The sequence below is a fragment of the Malus domestica genome, chromosome 11, assembly GCF_042453785.1.
Source record: "Malus domestica chromosome 11, GDT2T_hap1".
Classification (NCBI taxonomy): Eukaryota; Viridiplantae; Streptophyta; class Magnoliopsida; order Rosales; family Rosaceae; genus Malus; species Malus domestica.
The window spans coordinates 7,430,429-7,443,498 of record NC_091671.1 but is presented as its reverse complement, the minus strand read 5'-3'; the positions used below and the strand labels follow the sequence as shown (position 1 = coordinate 7,443,498).

The 13,070-nt window shown below is 39.2% G+C and overlaps 1 pseudogene; it reads left to right on the top strand.

The window, feature by feature from the left end:
* Window positions 1-85: 85 nt before the first annotated feature.
* LOC114819711 (subtilisin-like protease SBT4.3) lies at window positions 86-4,064 on the top strand (annotated as a pseudogene).
* The last annotated feature ends 9,006 nt before the right edge of the window (window positions 4,065-13,070 follow it).

Below are 13,070 nucleotides of genomic sequence, written 5' to 3'. Positions count from 1 at the left end.
AGCTGGATGGATGAAGTGGAATAGTGCATCCGGCGTGTTGTGTGACCGTTGTAGGCCACTGAAACTCAAGGGAAAATTTTATAAGATGGCAATAAGGCCGGCGATGCTGTATGACACAGAATGTTGGGCGGTGAAGCATCAACACGTACACAAAATGGGTGTAGCGGAGATGAGGATGCTTCGTTGGATGTGTGGGCACACGAGAAAGGATAAGATTAGGAATGAGGATATCCGAGGTAAAGTAGGAGTAGCCGAAATTGAAGGAAAGATGAGAGAAAATCGGTTACGGTGGTTTGGACATGTGCAAAGAAGGCCTACTGACGCTCCGGTTCGAAGATGTGACTAGGGGACAGAGGTTCAGGGCCGAAGGGGTAGAGGAAGACCTAGGAAAACTTTGAAAGAGACTCTAAGAAAAGACTTAAAGTACTTGGATCTAACGGAGGACATGACACAAAACCGAGCACAATGGCGTTTTAGGATTCATATAGCCGACCCTACTTAGTGAGAAAAGGCTTTGTTGTTGTTGTTGTTTATAAACTGCGAACTACAGATATGAAGGAAATAGCAGTGTCCGTCTTTCCAAGCAGAACTTACGAAGGGGTGGTTTGGGAGTGAGGTTCTTACAAAAAACACCCATGAAAAAAAGTTGTGAGGGTTTTAAGTGTTTGGTAAACTGAAAAAAAAATGCTTATTTTGGAAGCTGCTGTGAGAATAAGCTGAAATCAAAGGACAAAGTTGAAGCTGCTATTTGCAGCTTTGGAAAACTGGCTTTTTTTCAAAGCACACGGAGTTACAGTGCTCCTTTAATGAAAAGACCCACTATCAGATTGTTTATTTTTTTTCCAAAAGCACTTTTACAAAAAAAGTTTACCAAACACTCTGCTGATTTATTTCATGGCCGCTTATTCTCACAGCAGTTTTTTTTAAAGCACAGCAATACCAAACCAGCTCGAACTTCAAACTAAGAGATCTTGGGACTTTATGGGCTTCAATGAGAAAATCAATAGAAGTGCCATTGTTGAGAGTGATGATGTTGTTGGTGTCATTGACAGTGGAATTGCGCAGGAATCTGCGAGTTTTAGAGACGAAGGTTTTGGACTTCCTCCCATGAAGTCGAAAGGTGCTTGTAAAGGTGGACAGAATTTTACGTGCAACAAGTAGGTGCCCTCAATTCAAAATCTTCAATATTCACACTACCAATTGTCGCGAAAACAAAACTCCACATAAATCATTCGACAAAACTCCACACAAATCATTTGACAAAACTGAAGGAATAAGAGAAGATAGAAAGGGAGTGAGAACACAAATTTAAATGGTTCAAATATATAGCTTGTGTTATGTCAATGGGAAAGAGAGCTTTACAATCAACTATCTACCAAGGATTACATGTACTGTGCACAACTCACATTTCACTCAAGCTCTCAACTCTTTTCCATTTCCCACTCTTTCATTCTCACCCTCTCAAGGTATTGGCCCGATTTTGCATAGACACTCGATTCTCGATCCTTCTTGGTGTAACCATCAATCCTCTCTTGTCTCTAAGTGCTGCTCTCTCTTTTACCAGACTAGCTATTATCCTGGGCCCTTTGACATAGACACAATATTGTTGCTTCAAGCATACCTAATTCTTTGATAAAAAGATTTACACAAACTGTGCTATTGAATTGAAAGCATGTCAAAATACTTCAAATCCAACCATCAAATTTTTATATACTGACAACAATATGCATATAGACAAATTTATACTTTCATATTATTTTTGTTTTCGTAATAGGAAACTTAATCATATACCTACTTTATGATATTTACCTTTATACGTTCAATTTCGAAATTTTTGAAACAGTTTTTCTTGCAAGACTTGTTAAGTTTTTCTCCCTCAATAATAAAATTAATGCTATTTTTTAGCAAGCTCGTTGGAGCTCGATTTTACATAGAAGACTCTGCAAGGGATGCATCAGGCCATGGAACCCACACTGCCTCAACAGCAGCTGGGAATGCTGTAAAGGACGTAAGCTTTTATGGGCTAGCACAAGGGACTGCAAGAGGAGGGGTTCCTGCTGCAAGAATTGCAGCATATGAAGTCTGCACTGCTCGTGGGTGTAAGGCACACGAATTTTGGCTGCTTTTGATGATGCTATTGCTGATGGAGTCGACATCATTACAATTTCTATTTCAGTTGGTTCTGTACAAGAGTTTTATGGGGATCCTGTTGCCATTGGTGCTTTCCATGCAATGGAGAAAGGGATACTAACCGCAAACTCTGCAGGCAACACTGGTCCTTTAGCTAATACTGTATCAAGTCTAGCTCCATGGATACTGACAGTTGCAGCAAGTAGCATAGATCGACGGATCACTGACAAGGTTGTTTTTGGAAATGGAACAACAGTACTCGTAAGTGTCATCAATTTCCCTCATCCTTAAAATTAAATAATGCTAAGGAATTTTCTATATTATACTGAGATTTTCTGCTATATACAATTTAATGATCTTTCCATAAAACAGGGGAATTCCGTTAACACATTCACATTAAACGGAACAAGCTTCCCTCTGGTACATGGAAAAAATGTTTCAAGTAACTGCACAGAGGCGAGAGCTGGGTAATTTTCGTGCTAATTTCATTTAACTTCAAACACTAAAAGTGCATTAGTAAGATCTAGAGTCTGACTGGTTGAATTGCAGACGATGCGAATTTGGTTGCCTGGACAGTGGTTTAGTAAAGGGAAAGATAGTGCTATGTGATCAGGAGATTGGAAATAGAGAGGCATATGACGCTGGTGCACTAGGTTCCGTTTTATATGATTTTCGCCGTGTTGATGATTTTTCTTTGATCTTCCCTCTAGCTGCAACGACTTTACACCTAGAAGAGTATGGTGCGATAATATCCTACATGAACTCTACTAGGTATAGATTCTTTTGGGATACTGATAAGGGCATTTTCTCAACATGTTTCGATTTCATTAAATTGTTAATGCTTTCTCTTCTTCTTTTATAGTGATCCTCGAGGAACCATATTAAAGAGTGAGCACATAATAGATTCTGCTGCACCTTGTGTCGCTACCTTCTCTTCACGTGGACCGAATAAACTTTTACCCGATATTATCAAGGTACATGTGTTCGATTAACCAATCCTTATCTATTAGATTCACGAATATGGTAGTAACATTTACACACTCTAATGTGTTCAGCCAGGTATCAGTGCACCTCCATGTCTTGCATACTTGCCCGATTTTTCTGTCTGTACTGTTCCTGAAGACCAGAGGCGCGCTAAATACAATATAATGTCGGGAACCTCCATGTCTTGCCCACACACTGCTGGTGTAGCTGCTTATGTTAAAAGCTTACACCCTGATTGGTCTCCGGCAGCCATCAAATCATCTCTTATGACTACTGGTATTTACTATTTCTTGATTAATCGCATTGTTAGTGTACGTTTTAAAACATCCCATTCCTAGCTGAGTTGGTTTCAGCAATAAGAGTTGCTACTCTTCAATATATCAGAAAGCTTAATTCATACTGATGTAAAATCTTTTCTGTGCTTGTAGCTTTGCCCATGAATGATACCAACACCAATGTTCCGAGTGGTGAATTTGGTTATGGATCTGGACATATCAATCCTGTAAGCGCAATAGACCCAGGGCTAGTGTATGACGCTTTTAAAGAAGATTACATAAACTTGCTATGCTCAATCTATGATGAAGGCAAAGTTAAAACTCATAGCAGGCGATAACAGCACATGCCCTACAGGCGATAAGGGATCACCAAGGGATCATAATTACCCTTCAATGGGAGCTAAAGTTGAAGCAGTGAAACCTTTCACAGTTGATTTTCAGAGAAGAGTGAAAAATGTTGGCCTTGCAAACTCCACTTACAAAGCCAAAATCTTCTCATATTCCAAGTTTGTGATCAAGGTTGTACCTTTCCTTCCAGTCCCTGAATGAGGAGAAGACTTTTAATATGACTGTTGCTGGAAGCGATTTGCCAAATGGTTACAAATGTCTGCGGCGCTGGTTTGGTTTGACGGTACTCACAATGTCAGAAGTCCAATTGTTGTATACACCAGCTGAACACGAGTGATGAGATTTGCATTTTCCAGTGGATGTTTAACAACCAAATTTACATAAAACAAGTCCGTAATTCAATGATAGCAGGGAACGCTGTAAAGGATGTAATATTTTATGGATTAGTGCAAGAGGAGGTTTTCCCGCGGCTAAAATTGCAGCATATAAGGTGTGCTCCCAGGAACAATCGTGCAGTATACATAAACGTTGGCTGCTTTGGACGATGCTATTGCTGATGGAGTCGACATTATTTCAATTTCAATTGCTTTTTCTTCTATAAAAGATTTTGATGAGGATCCTATTGCAATTGGTGCTTTTCATGCAATGGAGAAAGGGATACTGACATCAAAGCTGCGGGTAGTAATGGTACTTCAGGTGCTACTGTTTCAAATGTAGCACCATGGATGCTTACAGTTGCAGCAAGAAGCGTGGATCGTCAGATCATTGACAAAGTTGTTATAGGAAATAGAAACACAATAGTTGTACGTATCATCAACTTCATTCTTGTACCGATACGCCTACATATTTCTAATTTTCTGGTATATTGTTTACAATGATGTTTACACAAACGGGAGAATTCTGTGAACAGTTTCACATTAAATGGAACCAGTTTTCCTCTTGTTCATGAAAAAGATGTAATGAGTCGATTTTATAATATATATTATTCCCTATTCTTGGTATATTTTAGTTATTATTTTGATGAGATTTTAATGCTTTGCTATGTATTTTGGAGCATTAAGTAATCAGACGGTGGAATTTTTGAGTGATTCTAATTGGAGTGGGTTCGTGAATCTGTTAAGAAGGTTATATCAAAATTTCATAATTTTATCCTGAAGCATCTGATCGTGATGAATTAATTTATGTCCAGCCTGCAATGCTGGTAGATTGGGCTGCAGAGCTTGTTTGTAATTTTTGGGCTGGAAGATGATGGATTTTGGAATTGGGCTCTTCTTGGAACTTGAAGAGGAGGTCCTAATCTTTAGTTTGAGTTGTTTTGGGCCTGTTTTGGAGCCCTCAAGGTCTAGAAACGTGGTTATTTTTGTGTTGGGCAGATTTCCTAGTCATAATGGGAATGTAATTCCTACCTAGGGGTGGAAAAAAATACCGAAAATCCGAAACCATACCGAAACCATACCGAAACCAAACCGAAAAAAAACCATACCGAAAATCCCGAAAATTTTGGTACCGAAACCAAACCGATCCCGAATTTTTCGGTATGGGATTCGGTCTCACACTTAAAATTGTTCGGTATTCCCATCCCGAACCGAACTTTAAACCCTATTGTTATATATATGTTGGAATATATGTATATGGCCTATTTATATTATTAGAATAACTTAAGTGTGGGGATAAGGATCTGATTGTGTGCCTGGCGCTTGAAGTTTTATCAAAGCACATGGGTGTTGTCTGCTGCGCTCTCTCTTTCTCTCTCTCTCTCTCTCTCATTATCTCCATCTGCTTTGCAACCCAGAAAGGCGAAGCCACCAAAACATTCCTTCAACTCAATTCAAACCCAAGCCGACACATCCATACTCACTCTCTCTCATTTCTCATCTTTGGCCCTTCACTCAGTCTCAGATTCTCTCTGTCTCTCATTCTCGAATTCGAAGCCTAGCAGCCACCACCCTCTCACAGTCTCACTCCGACGAACTCTCTCCCCTCCGGCCACCACCACACATCACGGCTTCATCCCCACCTCCGATTCTCTCCATTGATTCTCTATGTGGGGTTTCAAATTAGGGTTTCGAATTGGGGCTTAGGGTTTCGAATTGGGGATTAGGGTTTCGAATTAGGGGCTCGGGTCAGGAGGAGGACGAACTATCTCTTCACTCTGTCTCTCTATCTCCCATCAATCTTCACTGATTCACTGTCACTTCTCTGATTTCAGTTTGGGTTTTTCATGCAGGTTCGAATGTTTTCGATTTCAATTAGTTGATTTGGATTTCAATGCAAGTTCGGTTTCGGGAAATCCCGAAATACCGAAATTTTTTTGGGAATACCAAAATTCGGGAATCCCGAAGTTTCGGTTTGGGATCGGTCCTCTTATTCTCGTCCCGAAAATTTTCGGTTCGGGATTTGGTATGTCATTTTCGGTTCGGTATCCCATACTGAACCAGCCCTATTCCTACCTATCATTTTATTATTTATTTCCTGGTTTTTAGAAAGCCTTTTCTTGGAGGGTTTTAATTTGGGGTAGTATAAATAAGGTTTTTAGCCATTAGGGTTCATGACGCGACATTGAGAGAATTTAGCAAGCTTTGGAGAATTTCGGACTTTTTACCGAAAATGTGTTTTCATTCTTTTTCTAGTTAATGATATTTTCTTTGATTTTTATTATGAGTATGCATAACTAATCCGTTTTGCTAGGGCGAAGCTTTGAGCCTTAGTATGAATATGTAATTTTTATTTAATTGCTTATGATTGATTGAATGCATACTTTGAATTATTAATTACCGTGATTAAAACTATCTAATTGTCTTAATGCCTGATCACCATTAGGATCTTTAGAAAAGTAATTTGATGTAATTTTGGTCGGAAAATTCCTTGAAATTAGCGTTGGTTTCTTGTGATTAATAATTGTAATTTCACTTAAGATGAACATCACGTCTTAAGGGTTGCATGATTTTTCAAAATGTTTTCATAAAACTTAATAAGTCTCTCATGTTTATATTTGATCCGAACGTTCTGACAGATTGCATGTTAGATATACGTTCTATTTGGAGGTTCCAAGTAGGATATATATTACGAAAACCTAACCTTCAAAGTGGCATGTGTAGATAATAAGTAATTGGTAAAAATGCATAGGATTGGTAAGTGATGGGGGAACCCTAGTGCTTTTATAAATTGGTATTTAAAAAACTGTTTCTTTTTCTTTCAGCTTTAATATTGCAGATTGTTTTATTAATTAAATTCGTTTTATTAAATTAGGTCATAAAAATCAATCATCTCGTATTTCTATTTTACAATAATTAATTGGAATTTGGTTTGCTTCAAATTATTTAATAATTCTTGTGGTGAACGATCTTGCGAGATTTGTTTATACTATAATAACCTTGTCATTCTTACAAGTATTGTAGGAGTTTTTAGCCCTTTTGCGTGTGTAGTAAAATCTCTATCAAGATGCATCAAGTGATTACACGGAACAAGATGCCAGGCAACTCTTGTACCTTCTTTAAAAATTATACAGTGATTAATAAGGTATCCTGCAGATGTAATGAACATTTATGAGGACATGACGCAGTCTCCAGATCCAGCGGAGGAGCTGCCATTCCGGATTTTGTTGAAGGGACATCTGCCACACCCCCTTTTGAGAAACAGAGTCAAGCAAGACTTTGAGGAGCTGTTTCCCGAGCAGCATGTGTACGATCCTCCGGAAGAGATATTTGGCAAGCGCGGCTGAGGTCTGCATTCTATGCTTTGCTCCTACTTCAATCTGTTGTAGAATTTTGCATGCGCTTCTCTCCACACAGATGTTATACATTGGAGGGGTTCGTTGTATCCCAACTGATTATAAGGTAATGGATTGCCTGCTAAACCCTTTAGGTGGTTTATCCCATACATGTAAAATTGTTATCTTTCTTTAGAGCATCAAAGATCGGAGTTCTTGGAACGTAACTTGTCACATTTTGTACATGTTCTTGTAGGCATGTAAACTTTTGACCTGATTATGTGGACAAAGATGAGCACATATGATTGATTGTGGTTTTTGTACCCTTTGTATCTTGGTACTGCCAATCTCCAAGTTTAGGAGGCTGCAGTAATACGGAACGGAATAAGCTTTTATGGGATGGACAAGCCTCGGATCCCATGGAGGTTGCCCAGCGTACTCTCAGCTGGCAGCAGGAGTTTAGGTAGGCTAATCTACAGCCCAGTCATGTAAAGCCACCCAAGCAACTGAGATGGGTGGCCCTTAGGGATGGATAGTTTAAATTAAATGTCGATGGGGTGGGGCTGCGAAGGTGAAGGAGGGTGTCGGTGGAGTTGGAAGAGAGATCCGAGGTATAAATGGGGCGTTCATGGTTGCTGGTATCTGGCGGTTTCAGAGTTGTTTCTTGGTGGAACAGGTTGAGCTGCTGGCAATCCGAGAAGGGCTCATGCTTGCGATGCGTTTTGGTTTCTTGAGAGTGCAGGTGGAGATGGATTCCCTCGAAGCTGTGGAGGCGTGCAAGGGTGTTCTCGTAGAGCTCTCTAATATTGGCTTCATTGTCTCTGATATTCAAGAGCTTCTGGTGGAGTTCTTGGAGTGCACAATATTGTATATTCCTCGTGAATGTAATAGTGCGGCTCATTGCCTTGCTAAATGAAGTTTAGTAGGAGGTGTCTCAGTAAGTTGGTTTGAAGAACCTCTTGATGTTCATGTCATTAGGGAGCTTCTTGACCATGAAATATATTCTCATTAAGTTCCATTTCAATAAAATTATCATATTCCTTTGAAAAGAAAATTGATTTGGCTCAAAATGACGTCGTTTTGGCCAAGTAATTTAAAAAAATTGTTTGTTCTCCCTCTTTCATTTGGCAGCAGCAGAACTTGTAACTTAATCTGCAACCATGATTGCTCTTCGTCCCCCACAGCCCAGACTTAGGTGGTTCTCATGGCCACTCATTCGAGCTTTTGGGTGGTCCCGAGACCTCTTTGATCCCTTAAGGGTTTGTTTGTTTGCACTCACAGTCTTTCACTAGACTAAGTTTTAGTCCAACCTTGAGTTTGTTCCCTACCCATACTAAGTTTAGTGGGATTAGCAGGGACTCGCCTCGACTGAGTCCCTCACTAACAGGTCTTAGCAAGACCCTCCGATTCGGAGAGGACTACTAAGCCACCTTCTAATCCTGTCATCTCCCTTCTCTTTCGTACCTTCACACATCAACCGCGCAGCTGCAACTTACTCCCTCGTTGCCTTTGCACCTGCGCCCTTTCCCTTCTCCTTCCTTATCGCACCTCCTTGTAATTGTCCAACATATAAACAATCAATGATGGATCTGTATCGCTGGCGATGGTCTTCGTTTGGTGCTTTCTGCTGCATCGTGAAATTGGAGTCCCATCAATTGAAGGAAAAAAAGACGAAGAAGTCTGCCTTGGATTTGGGTGCCCTAGCTTTCTGATTTCTAAATTCGTTTTGGTTTTCTAGTCTTTCATGTTGATCTTTGTTGAATTGTAGTTGGGTTAATTTTCATTTGCTGGGCTTGTGAAATCTCGTTCCTGGATTTCACTATTATAATCTACATATTTGTATTATTGAGATTTTATATTATTTTTGAGAAATTATATTAATTTATTTGGATTTAGATTTTAATTAAATTAGTTACGAAGTTTGAAGTTTGGAAGGTAATTATAAAAAATTCATTGACCTTTTGAGATCACAAGTAACGTTTTCGAATAGGTCTCGAAGCCACGAGCGCATAGGCGAAAGCCGTTTGCGAGTCCGAGTTATAATGGTATAGTTACGGACGTTTGAAATTGTGAACTATAGATTGTGGGAATTATGTAATTCTCTCATGTGGGTTAAAGGTTAAGGGAGTTTAATAAAAGAGGGAGGGACCAATTAGAAAGGTGGAGTTTTCTGGAAAAAAAAAAAAAGGAAGGAGGGGTCTGTTTTTTTTTTACCCGTTTTGGGGCGTTTTCAACCCATAAAACCACAAACTTGACCCGCTTGTATCTCCTTCATCCGATCTCCGTTTTGGGTGATCTTGGTGTCCATGGAAAGCTCTTGACAAGCCCTACAACTCTGTAGTGTTAGATTTTCCATTTTCATATCCATTTTTCCAGTTCAAGGCAGCAAAATACCGTGGGTTTTCCGACGATTTTGTCATTTTTCCGGCGATTCCGACAACCATTTCCTTCAAGTGAGGTATGAAACTTCATCTACTCTTCATAATCTTCAAGTTGGCATGCTTATTTTGTGCTTTCGTATTCATTTTAGAGTTGGGTGTGTAGAACCTTAGAAATTCGGTTTTCATCGGTGAATTTAGGCGGTTTCCGGTTAGAATTTGTCGTCGGCCTAGTTGTGAAAAGTGTTTCCCTGGCTGAGCTCTAGCTACCACGTAAATTTGAGCTTATTTAGTTAATGTTGAAAATTTGGGGTTTATAAACCCTCCACCTTGACTAACCCACGTGTGGCAGTGCGTGGGACCGTCCACGAGTGTTGTCTAAGTACCAAATACCTTTTAGTGACCCTGTGAACCTATATCTAGCTTGGTTTCCCGAATTTCAATTGTTTGGTGTGGTGATCAAATTGGACCGCCACTTATTTGTGTGATTGATGACAATCCGATCGTTGGTTCGTTGTACAATTTTGTGAACACTCTAGTTATCAGTTGTTGGACCTTTGAGAACTTACAGATCAAAAATCCGATGTACAGATCTTCCAGATTGAATAACGTTAGGTTGTTGACCTTAATGGACCTACCTTATCGACGGTTGATGTTCTAGTCAACGTGTTCTACTATAGGGTGTCGCTTATCTCTAGTTTGTTATTGAGGCTTGATGGAGCTTAGTTGGCTCATCACGATGACGTGTCGTGTCCAGTTGACGTGTCTCGATATATGTATTAGCGGCACCATATTGAGTTATACTTGTTTATTAAATGTACTTTCTATTGAATTGTTTTCTTTATTTTTTTAGCATCAATCTGTGTTTATTAATTGTGAATCGACTGTAGCTTGGAGACGTTTATGAAATGTGGTTAGATAGATATGATTAGTATGATGTATATGATTGTTTTTATGACGATGTGAACCTAAAATCTTATGAGAAGTTTATGTAGAACTTTTATGCTTGTATGATAAGATAGTGGTCATGAGAAGTTGATAGTGCAAGTGATTACGATGTAAATCATAATGGATGAGATAAGGGTACGTGGGTTGTGTGTTGATCTTACTACACCATGTAGTAGTTGTACGTTGATGGTCCTGCTTGGTATATCCGCATTGGGGGACCATACGCATTTTAGGAGTGATCATGCTTGGTATATCCGCATTGGGTGATCACTACCTACTTGATTATCTTGACCCTGCTTGGTTAATCCGCATTGGGGAGGGTCACTAGTGGTTCTGCTTAGTTAATTCGCATTGGGGGGGGCACTTCTTATTTGGTTACTTATATAGGCTTCAGCCGAACCACGTCCCTCTAGCCCTAGTTTTTAATGCACTTATGAATGATGGTTTTTGGGAATCTTTGTTGGTTGAATGGGAAAAGCCGTTGGATGTTGGGTGACTCCTATGGAGTTTTCAATGACTTGATTATGATTCCATAAAGCATGATTCTATACTTGATGTTTATAGATTGTGATCGATGGTATGTTTTTATTGAATATCTCATATTGAATTATTGTCACTCACCCAAGCTCCGCAGCTTATCTAAGTTCCGTTTGGCCAGTGCACCATTTCCATGATGTAGGCATTGATTTTACCTATAACAGGTCTGAGTATATTGTGAGAAACCGCTTGATAGTTTGGTTCCGTTTAGTGGTCTAGAACCCGAGGTTGTTGGATTCCGTTGAGTGGTCCGGAATCCTTACTTTCACTAATTCCCATAAGATTAGTCTAGAACCCTAGATTCGAGTGAATGAGAATTACCCACAATGGATCTTGTGAATACAAATTAGAATTACCATGTTATTATTCATAACCCAAGTAGGGAATTATGTAGGGTTCTTTAATTAAATTCGTGAAATGATATGCTATCTCACTAATTGATTAACGTAATTAAATATTAATATTGTGCTTCGTGATTCCTTGTTATGTTACAAGCTATGGATTGAGATATAATGTTGGAAATTTAGTGATTGGTATGATGTAGTGAAATGTGATTTGACTTGTGTATTGGAAATGGTTGTGACATGTGATTGAAATTCTTATTGAATTGCTTGGGTGATGTGAGGTCTGGTAATAGACCGATAATCCATTATGATGGGGATTTGTTGCTCGATATTGTTTCGTTTCGTTAGTCTTCGTGAATTGACTAACTTGAATCATGTCTTGTTCCTTCGTGTCGTAGTTATGCTTCTTGGACTTCCGTTCAATTCTGTTGAGTGGTCCGGAACTAAGTTCTGCTTGGATTCTGTTAAGTCATGGTCCGGAATCGTATCCTGATTTGGATTCCGTTAAGTGATGGTCCAGAATCGTATCTTGATTTGGATTCTGTTGAGTGATGGCCCAGAGTCCCCTTTGGTGCTTTGATTATGTTGGATGATCCAAAATCCCCTTTTCTAGAAATGTAGTCTTCGACCAAACTGTGTCACTCTAGTCCTGCATTTCGGTCTATGATATGTGATATTGATTGATGTGATTGTGAATGATGTTGGTTGTGATTGTTGTCATTATGATTAGACTTGTTGACCAATGTGGCTAGATAATAACATTGTGCTTCGTTGACCGTTCTTTGAGATGTTGCATACTATGAATTGTGGTGATATGTGAAACATGATGATTTATGTGATGCATGAAGTGGAAATGTTAATCGTCATGTGGGATTGTTATGTTGGATATCATTGTATTTGTTATGATTAGACTTGTTGATAAATATGGCTAGAAAATATGTTGTGTTTCGTCGTTGTTCTTTAATATATCGCATAATATGCATTGTGGTATATTGTTGGGACAAAACGTTTTATGTGATGGATATTCGATTGTAGTGAAACAATGAACTACAAATGGCTTGATCCCTATTGAGGGTACGTGGGCAGTCTAACGACGAGGTTAGATGCAGCCATAAAATATACAAAAATTTCTATGAGATTTGGATCTTGAATTATGCTATGTACATATCTCGGATGCGGGGTAGGTTGAGATACGGGTATTTGGTGACGTCATGTGTCGATCCTGGACGTATGTCGGGTTCGGGACATGATAGGGCTAGTGGATTGGATTGCCACCTTTGTTTCTGATTTTGCTTCATTTGAAATTTGCAACTCTAATTAGGGTTGGGTTTTCGGAATATCTTCCATTTTTGTTTTTCGTGTTGAATTTCAGTGATTTTCCTTCATATTTTCGGAAATTTCCTTTAGATTTGGGAAA